Source organism: Elephantulus edwardii, unplaced genomic scaffold (genome assembly GCF_000299155.1).
Source record: "Elephantulus edwardii isolate Elephantulus edwardi_28Jun2011 unplaced genomic scaffold, EleEdw1.0 scaffold00018, whole genome shotgun sequence".
Taxonomy (NCBI): Eukaryota; Metazoa; Chordata; class Mammalia; order Macroscelidea; family Macroscelididae; genus Elephantulus; species Elephantulus edwardii.
This window is the reverse complement of record NW_006399768.1, coordinates 27416097-27426159: the sequence shown is the minus strand read 5'-3', so window position 1 is coordinate 27426159 and position 10063 is coordinate 27416097. Positions and strand designations below refer to the sequence as shown.

At 41.5% G+C, this 10063-nt stretch overlaps 1 pseudogene; it reads left to right on the top strand.

The window, feature by feature from the left end:
* The window catches only part of LOC102866813, a 9248-nt pseudogene extending 3953 nt beyond the window's left edge, over positions 1-5295 (top strand).
* The last annotated feature ends 4768 nt before the right edge of the window (positions 5296-10063 follow it).

Genomic DNA, 10063 nt, shown 5'->3' with positions numbered 1-10063 from the left:
TGTACAAACAGTGCTCAGGCTGTTCGTTCATAGGGTCACTATGAGTCGTCTACGACTCGACGGCATTACACAACAACAACAACATATCTTTCTTTACTTTTAACAAACTCAAGACCCCAGACCATTAAGGAAAAATGAAAGCATATCTCTCTCTCTCTCCTTGCTATTAAGTTAGTTCCAATACATAATGACTCTCAACTGGACTTTCAAAGCTATAAATTTCAATGGCAGAAGATTTTCTGTATTTCTCCCATGGAACCCTGATAGATAATAACTAACAGAGACTTACAACCTTTGGGTTAGCAGCACAGCTCATGACACACTATATTACCAGGACACAATTAAAACATAATACTACTCTAATAAAACATAAAAGAACCACTAAACTCTTAAAAACCACTAAGGTTACAGTTTCAATTGACCAGTAGTTTTATAGGTATCCTCCTTACTAATTCTTCAGCTCTCTGGTGTATAACATTTTACTAATCATCATTAAATAAGTCACATGTAGTATGGAAGAAACTGACAGCTGAAAAATTGGATATATTGTGTAATAGTCTTGTTATTTTAGTTATATAATGGTATCATTATGGCATAGGACAGGGCAAGCGGTAGATCTTTGTTCACAGAATTGCTATGAGTCATAAAGAGAGCTCTTTTGGCCTAGTGGATAGAGAGTTATACTACCAAGTCAAAGGTGGGCGATTTTAATCTGTGGCCTCGGGCCTGGTTTTAATTGTTTTTGCTCAAACATTCTTCTAAGTGGTACAAAACTAGTCTGTCCATTGGCTTTACAGAGGTAACTTGTGGTTGTTGTGATGCTGAACACTATGACACTGATGTGTCAAATGTAATCATGGTTGCCCGTGGCACACAGTGTTTGGTGGAGCTTCCCAATTAAAACAAGCTTGGAAGCAGGAGTGGCAGCCACTTCTGAAATAGCTTGCCTCCAGAAACTCTATGAACTTAGAGAAATGATGAAATCTGTACAAGTGTTCAAGTCTTTTGTTCACAGTTGTCTATGACTCTATGGCACTTAACAACAACAACAACAATAATTTGTAGGTGGAATATGTGGTAGTCTACTTCCATAAAGATTTATAGCCTTGGAAACTTGGTGGACAGTTGTATTCATCCTATTAGGTCAATATAAATCAGAATTAATTTAACAGCAACGGTTCATTTTTCATTTTGGAGGAAGGAAGATGCTTCATTAATAATAATGTTTTGATGTTGTCACAAAGTGGAGCATGTTTGTTGTAAATCATTCTGTGTACTTCGTATTTTTTATATATTAGGCCTTTTGGGGATTGTATGTTAGGACAACTGTAAGTTATATGTAAGTGGGGCATTGGTAACCCATGAGATGCCTGCATTTGTAAAGAAACTACAAAACTATAAAACTTTATTTGAAGCAAAAATATAAAATATACTTGGAATGAAGGAATTACAATCCCAGCGCTCTCTCTCTCTCTCTCTCTCTGTGTGTGTGTGTGTGTGTGTGTGTGTGTCCAGGTGTAGTTATGGGGGGAAATCACATGAAGACTCAAAATAGCATTTTAAATATAATTATTTGAAGTCTACTGATGGTAATAAACTTAAAAATTCAAAACAAAAGGTAGAAATTGCATTCGCCAAGAAAATATTCCAGAATTGCTTGAACAACTGTCACTTGAAATACGATCTGTGAAAGTTAAAAAGCAATGCACTGAATTATAGCCAGTTACTACTACGACCTTACATCAGTGTCCACCCAATTAACTTAATATTTCCTTTAATTATGCCCACACTATTAAAAGGTACTCATTTTATGGACTGTGGGATGATTATTATTTTGCCCATGTCTGTAATGTCGACTCAAGAACTGCAGCACTTCCGTTCTTCACATGTACACGGTTCATAAATTCAAGAACAAAGTCTCTCCCTCACTCACAGCCTTGTAACCCTCTGTTGTTCACCAGGGAAATATTTCCACCAAAATAAAAAAGGAGCTCACCAGCTGGAAGGGCAGCAGGAATACTGTGAGATTCTCTGTAATACAGAGTGGAATCTTCAGAAGAGAAGGCATGCAAAGAAGGCTTTCTTACAGCCTTGTTTGCCCTTTCACTTCCACGAAACAGATGCCAGTTTAGCTGCTGTCAGGGACAATGCAGTGAATTCAAGCTGATCAAGGAAGATGTGCTTTTCTTTTCTGATAAATGGTGGGCATGTGCTCTCAAAACACGCCTTGGCATGCGCACACACACACGAGTGTGTATTTCTCTCATTTTCTCCTCAAGATAAAAAGGAAATATATTCAAAGAAAGATGAGCTGGTCCCTGAGGAAATTTTCAAAGCTTGAATATAGTCAGCAAATGACTTTATTTAAGACCTTAAAATAAAATCAGCAAATGACTGAAAACTATTTTTAATGGGAATTCTGATGGCTTTTATAGAACAAAAGGAACTTTGGTGGTCTTGCAGGTTGAGAGTTGTGCTGCCAAACCAAAGTTCAAATCCACCATTTCTCTGAGGGACAAAGGTGAGCAATCTCACTGGAAAACTCACTGGATGGTCAGCTATAAATTCATTCTGACTCAACAGCAATGAGTGAGTGTGAGTGACACCCAATCGCACTCAATCATTACCACCAAATCAGAACTGACTCATAGATGACCCTCTAGTAGGTTTTTAGAAGCTATAAATTGTGCAGGGAGCTCTGGTGGCCTAGTGGCAAGAAGCTGTGCTACAATCCTGAAGGTACATGGTTTGAGGTGACCAGCTGCTCCGCAGGAGAAGGATGGGCAATCTTCTCCCGTGTCATTTACTGCCTCTGAAAACCCACCGGAAGGTCAGCTATGGGTTGGTTCTGACTCAATGGTACTCAACCACAACAAATTGTTCAAAAGGAGACTGCCTATCTTTCTCCTGTTGAGTGATTACTGAATTTGAACCATCTACCTTTTGGACATGTTGTGAGGAGAGATCAGTCCTTGGAGAGGGACATCATGCTTGGGAGGGTGGAGGGACAGCGCAGGAGAGGATGGCCCTCTACGAGGTGGATTGATTAAGTGACTGGGATAATTGGGATGGGAGTGTCAGAGACGGTGCAATTGGCACAGGACAGAGCGGAGTTTAGGGCTGTTGTACATAGGGTTGCTATGAGTCTCTCAGGCGACTCGACGGCACATAACAACAACAAACAACAACAACCTTTTAATTATGTTCTGGCATTCCCATGCTTCTTGGTGTTAGCCATAGTGTGTTATGATCCACAGAGTCAAATGCCTTTGAATAGTCACTAAAGGGCAAAAAGACAATCTTCTGGTCTGCTTTGCTTTCAGCCAAGTTCCATCTGACAATCAGCAGTGATGTTCCCGGTGCCATGGCTTCTTCCAAATACAGCTTGAACTTCTGGCCATTCTCTGTCCCTGTCTCTGCATTGTTCTAGTCGTTTTTTAATCATCTTCAGTAGCAGTTTGCTTGCATGTGATATTAATTATATTGTTTGATAATTTCCACATCCTCTTGAATCACTGCGCTTGGGAATGGGAACAAACATCGATCTCTTTCAGTCAGTTGGCCAGGTATCTGTCCTCCAGATTTCCTGGAGAACACAGAGTGGTGAGTATGACTGGCTGATCTTTCATTTGAAACTTGTCAATTGATAACCCATAAATTCCAGGGCCATTATTTTCTGCCAATGCCTTCAGTGCAGCTTGAAATTCTCCCAATTACCATTGGCACTTGATCATACTAAATTATTCTGCCATTTCAAAAGTTCTTGTTAACTGCCATCAACTTAAGGAGTACAACTCATAGCAACCCTGTGAATAACAGATCTGAACCCTGTCCTTATCCTGTGCCATCCTCCCAGTCTCTGACATACTTGAACCAATTTATGCAGTCAATCATACTGAGTCAATACCATTAGCTCTTGAGCTTCCTGAAATATTTTGGTGTTGGCCAATTCTTTTTGATACAGCGATTTTGTGTATTCTCTCCATCCTCTTTTGAACATTTATCTAGTAGATGAAGAGGCTGCTTTGCAAACACAGCAAGATAACACTGTATGGTTTAAAACTGGGAAAAGTGTGAATCAGGATTGTAACCTGTCCCCATATTGGTTCAATCTGTATGTCGAACAAATTATTCCAGAATTTGGACTTTATGAAGAAGAATATGACATCAGGATAGGAGGAAGACTCATCAATAACCTTTGTTATGCAGATGCCATAACCTTGTGTGTTAAAAGTGAATAGGACGGCTTCTCTGAGGTCCTGGCAGTCTCCCGTAGCACCCACGTCAAAACCTGGGACCCCGTAACTGTGGGTCGGGCTTTGCAGTGGGCTCGCTACCTGCGCCATGTCCATGGACGCTTCGGTCGCCATGCTGGCATCCGCGGGGCTTTGGAGCGGCGACTGCGCGAACAGGGGAGGCAGCAGGGGCGCTCTGGGCCGGGCCCAGTGTCCGAACTGACAAACTTCGAGTCCCTGGGACGCTGTGACATCCTGTTAGCCTTGCGTCTGCTGGAGAACCGGGCCCTCGGGGATGCTGCTTATCACCACCTGTTGCAGCAGCTCTTTCCGGGTCCCAGCGTCCCCGACACCGACAGCGAAGGGGAGTCGCTCCAAGCCGGCCTGGCCCGCCTCGCCCGCCGCCGGGCCGCTGTGCACATGCTGCGCGTCTATTGCTCCCGAGAGATGCCGGCGGTCCTGGAGGACACGCTGGTGAAGACGCAGGCGGAGCTGCTGCTGCAGCGTCTGCAGGAGGTGGGCGCGGCCGGAGCGGGCGGCCTTCTCAGCCGCCTCTGGGGGCGCTTGTCGCAGAATAGCTTCCTGAAGGTGGTCGCGGCCGCGTTGCTGCTACCGCCGGCTCCCGGGCGACCCCTCCAAGAGGGCCTGGAACTGGACCGCCCCGGAGCACCCCGGGAGGGCATGCAAGAGCTGGCCTCTTGGCTTTTAGGAAATTCGGACGTCCGGGCTGCTTTCTGTCGCACCCTCCCAGCTGACCTGTTTAGCCTCGGTGGCCGACCACCACGCGGGGCTCTTCCGAGTCTACCTGGGTCTGCTAACCGACTGGGGTCGCCATCTGCACTATGACCTGCAGAAAGGCAGTTGGGTTGGAGAGGAGCCTCAGGGTTTGTCCTAGGAGGAGTTGCACGCCAGGTTTCAGAGCCTCTGCCAGGCTGCTTCGTCCCTGAAAGATGAAGTTCTAACCACCCTGAAGTCTTACAAGGTGTAGGATGGAGATTACCAAGTCCCTGGGCTTAGCATCTGGACAGACCTGCTGTTAGCTCTTGGTAGAGGTCCATGATGTTGCACTGGGGAAAAGACAAGTTCTAGGTCGTAACCATGGCGTTGGTTCTCCACAGACAACGTCTTGTTAATTGTTCTCTTAAATAAGGTTTACAAAATTAAAGTTTCTGTATTCTCACCACAAAAAAAAAAAAAAGTGAACAGGACTTGAAAAGCTTGCTGAAGAAGATCAAAGCCTACAGCCTTCAATATGTGTTGCATCTCAAAGTTAAGAAGACAAAAATTCTCACCACTGGCTTTAGAGGCAACATCATGATAGAAAAAGAAGAGATTGAAACTGCCTATGACTACATCTTACTTGGATCCACAATCAAAACACTTGGTACCAGCAGTCAGGAGATCAAGAGACATATTGCATTGGGTAAGTCTGCAGTCAGGGACCTCTCCAAATTATTGAGGAACAATGATGTTAGCTTGAGAATTAAGGCATGTTTTATTCAGATTATAGTCTTTTCAAACACTTGCTATGCTGCTGAGAGCTGGAGAGTGGATAAAGATGACAGAGAAAGAATTAATACCTTTTAACCATAGTATTGGAGAAAAATATTGAATATCCCATGGACTGCCAAAAGAACAAACAGATATGAACGCTTTGGAGAAGGTGCAGCTAGAGAGCTACTTGGAGGCAAAGATGATTAAACTTCACCTCACATACTTTGAACATGTTGCAAGGAGAAGCTATTCATTGGAGTGGAACATCATGCTTGAGAAGGCGGAGGAATGGCAAAAGAGAGAAGAGAGAAAACCCTTGACCAAGTGGGTTGACACAGTGACTGGAGCAATTGGCTCAAGTGTGTCAGAGATGAGGAGGATGGCACAGGACAGGACAGGTTTCAGATGTGTTGTTCACAGGCTTGCTATGAACCGTACTTAACTCAATGGCACCTAATAACAACTTTGAATTGGCAGCATAGCTGAATACCCACTAGGCCACCAGAGCTGCCTAAAGTGAATATGTATAAAATTTAGACTCTTGACTCATGGGGCCATAATGTATAAAAATGCTGCCTAGTGTTAAACCATAGTCATAAATGAAAGGATTTTCACTGACTGATTTTCGGAAATAGACCACTAGACCTTTCTTTCTAGTTTATCATAGCCTAGAAGTTTGAATCTGACCTATAAAGTATCAAACAATATATAAGCACCAACTGACAGACAGGTGATAGCTGTATGTAAGGTATATTGTCTGAGAATCAAGCCTGGCTCACCCACTGACAAAATGAAATTTCTATCTCTGAATCTTTGTTCAGACAGTTCCTGAGTAAGACGTTGTTCATATACTTGGCTGCTAACTATTTGTAGTTCAGAAGAATGGTCCAGTGATATACTACTGAATAATCAGCCACTGAGAGCCCAGCAGAGCACAATTCCACTCTTGATGTTCTTTTATATTATTATTTTACAAGCTCATTTTAAATTCATTGTTTAAGACTTCATTTCAATTTTAACATTTTATAATATATTTGTTAATGAATAAGAATTACTTTTCCATATATGTTGTTGTGTTATTGTTATGTACTGTGTTGCTCGTGACTCATAATTATTCTATGTAAAACAGCTCTGAACTCTGCTCCATCCTGAGCCAACTTCATTCTCTCTGAAACACCTACCTCCATTGCCCTAGTCACTGAGTGAATCCACCTCTTCCAGGGTTTTCCTCACTTGTGCTGTTTCTCCACCTTCACAAGCATGATATCTCTCTTCAAGGACTAGTCACTCCTTGTAACAGGCCCAAAATTTGTCAGATAGAGCTTCAGAATCCTTGCCTACAAGGGGCAGCTTCTTTTCATCCTCTCTAGGATGAACCTGTTTGTTCTCCTGTTTGTCCATGATATATTAAATACTCTTCTCAAAAAATACTCTTCTTCTCCAATACTCCAATACTCTTCTTTTTTGTGCACCAAAGCACAAAGGCATCAATTCTCCATCTATCATGCTTAGTCATTGTCCAGCTTTCTGATGAATAGCAAGTAATTGCAAAGACCATTGTATCAGGCACACCTTAGTATACAGAAGGACTTCTTCATTACTCTTACTCTGGGGAGGTCCCTGACAGTAGACTCTCCCAATGCAATTCGTCTTTTGATTTCCTGGCTGCTGGTACCAAGAGTGTTGATTGTGGAGCCAAGCAAACTAGAGCTGTTAACAATTTCATTCCTTTCATCATCTATCAAGATGCTACCAACTGGCTCAGTGGTGAGAATCTTTTTTTTTCCTTGATGTTGAGCTTCAATCCATATTGAAGGCTGTAGTTCTTGACCTTCTTCAGCAAGCATTTCAAATTCTCCTCAGTATCAGCAATCAAGGCTGTATCATCTGCATAATGCAGGTTGTTGATGAGTCTTCTTCCAATCCTGATGCCACAATCCTCCTCATAGAGCCCAACCTCCCAGAATATCTATCCTGCATATAGATTTTAAACATATGGAGATAGGACAAATCCCTGGAATATACCCTTTCCAATTTGAACCATGTAATATTTCCTGGCTCTGTTCTGATGACTACCTCCTGGTCCAAGTATAGGTTTCACATAAGCACAATCAATTGTTTTGGGATTCCCATTCTTCTCAGAGTTAGCCATAGTTTGAAATGCCTTTGTATAGTCAATGAAACTTAGATAGACACTCCTATGGTACTCTCTGATTTCAGCAAAGATCCATTTAATATTAGCTGTAATATTCCTAGTACTAAGGCTTCTTCTAAATCCAGTCTTCACATCTGGTATTTCTCTGTTGATATGTTGTTGTTGTTGTTATTTATTGCCTTCAAGTCAAGCGCAAGTCATAACAACGCCATGAACAAAGGCCTGAAGCCCCTCTACAAACATAGACATTTATCAAAGTTCATAGAGTTTTCAGAGGCATGTTATTTACGAAGCAGATGCCACTCCTGCTTCTGTTGATACACTAGCCATTAATTGTTCAAGTCACACAAGTAATAAAATGTAGTTACAGAATAAAATCATATCATCAATTTAGTATTTTAAAGAAAGTATATGTGTTCATATTTTAAAAGATATAACTTTTAGATATGTTGTTATTGTTATATGTTGCCCAGTTGCCAGCGACTCATAGCAACCCTATGTACAAGAGCTCTAAACCCTGCTCTGTCCTGTGCCAATCTTATTGTCTCTGACACACCCATCCTGATTACCACAGTCACTGAGTCAATCCATCTCATCGAGGGTCTTCCTCTCTTGTGCTGTCCCTCCACCCTCACAAGTATGATGTCCCTCTCCAAGAAATGGTCCTTCCTTATAATATGTCCAATGTAAGTCAGAGGAAGCTTCAGAATCCTTGCCTCCAAGGAGCAGACTCGTCTCACCCTCTCTAGGATGAACCTGTTTGTTAGCAGTCCATGGTATGGTAAACACTCTTCTCCAGTACCATAATGAAGAAATGTAAAAATAAGGAAGAAAATAGGATTTTTAAAAAGTTTTATATTCTTGGCTTATACATATCGCCATGACCTAGAGTTGACTTGATGGCAACTAGAATATATTGTAAAGAGTTTTGGTGGGTTGTTGGTTCTATTGTGGGAGGTTTTTTTATTGTGCATTTTGGGAGAGCATTTTGATAAAACTAACAAACTTTATTGTTCTTATCACAAGGACAACTATTTGAAGAGTAACATATAAATAAAGCATAATTTCTCTGCTTAATTAATTTAAAGTTTAGAAGAGTTGAATTGTTGCATTCTCATAAGCCCCTTACAAGTTCCTTGTCTATTTTTTTACCATAAATAAATAAGAAGCAAAATAGTACTCAATAGCTCAACACTTATCTTCCGAAATGAATTAACTATATGAAAATATTTAACATCAAGATAGAAGGAGGGAAGACTTAATGATTTACGGTATGCAAAATGACACAACCTTGCCTACTGAGAAGGAAGAAGATTTGAAACAGTATTGAACATCAAAGACTACAGTCTTCAGAATGAATTTCATCTCAAAATAAAGAAAACAAAAATTCTCAGGACATGACCAATAAACAACAGAGAAATGATCAAAGTTTCAAAGGATCCACAATCACCACCCATGCAAGCAGCAGTAAAAAAAAAAAAATCAAAGTCCATGTTGTATTAGGCAAATCTTCTGCAAGGGACTTCTTTAAAGAGCAAAGATACCACTTTGAGGACTAAATTGTTTCGGTTCCAATCTCCTGATATACAAGTGAGAGCTAAACTCTTAATAAGAAAGATCAAAGAAGAATTGATGCTTTTGATGTAGGGGTTGGTGAAGAATGTTAAATATTATGAGTTGCAGAAGAGCAAACAAGTCTCTTTTGAAAGAAGTACCTAAATGCTTCTTGGAAGAGAGTATGGTGAGACTTATCTTACCTACTTTGTTAACAGTACATACCAGTCCTGGAAAGAATATTGTTTGTTGTTGTTGTTGTTGTTATGTTCCTTTGAGTCACTTGCGACTCATAGCGACCCTATTTACAGCAGCCCTAAACTCTGCTCTGTCCTGTGCCAATCGCACTGTCTCTCTGACACTCCCATCCCTATTACTCCAGTCACTGAATCAATCCACCTCATAGAGGATCTTCCCCTCCTGTGTGCTGTCCCTCCACCCTCCCAAGCATGATGTCCCTCTCCAAGGACCCATCCTTCCTTACAACATGTTCAAAGTATGATAGAAGAAGCCTCAGAATCCTTACCTCCAGGGAGCTGCTCGGCTTAACCCTTTCCAGGATGAATCTAGCAGTCCAGGGTACCCTCAATACTCTTCTCCAGCACCACAGATCAAAGGCATCAAT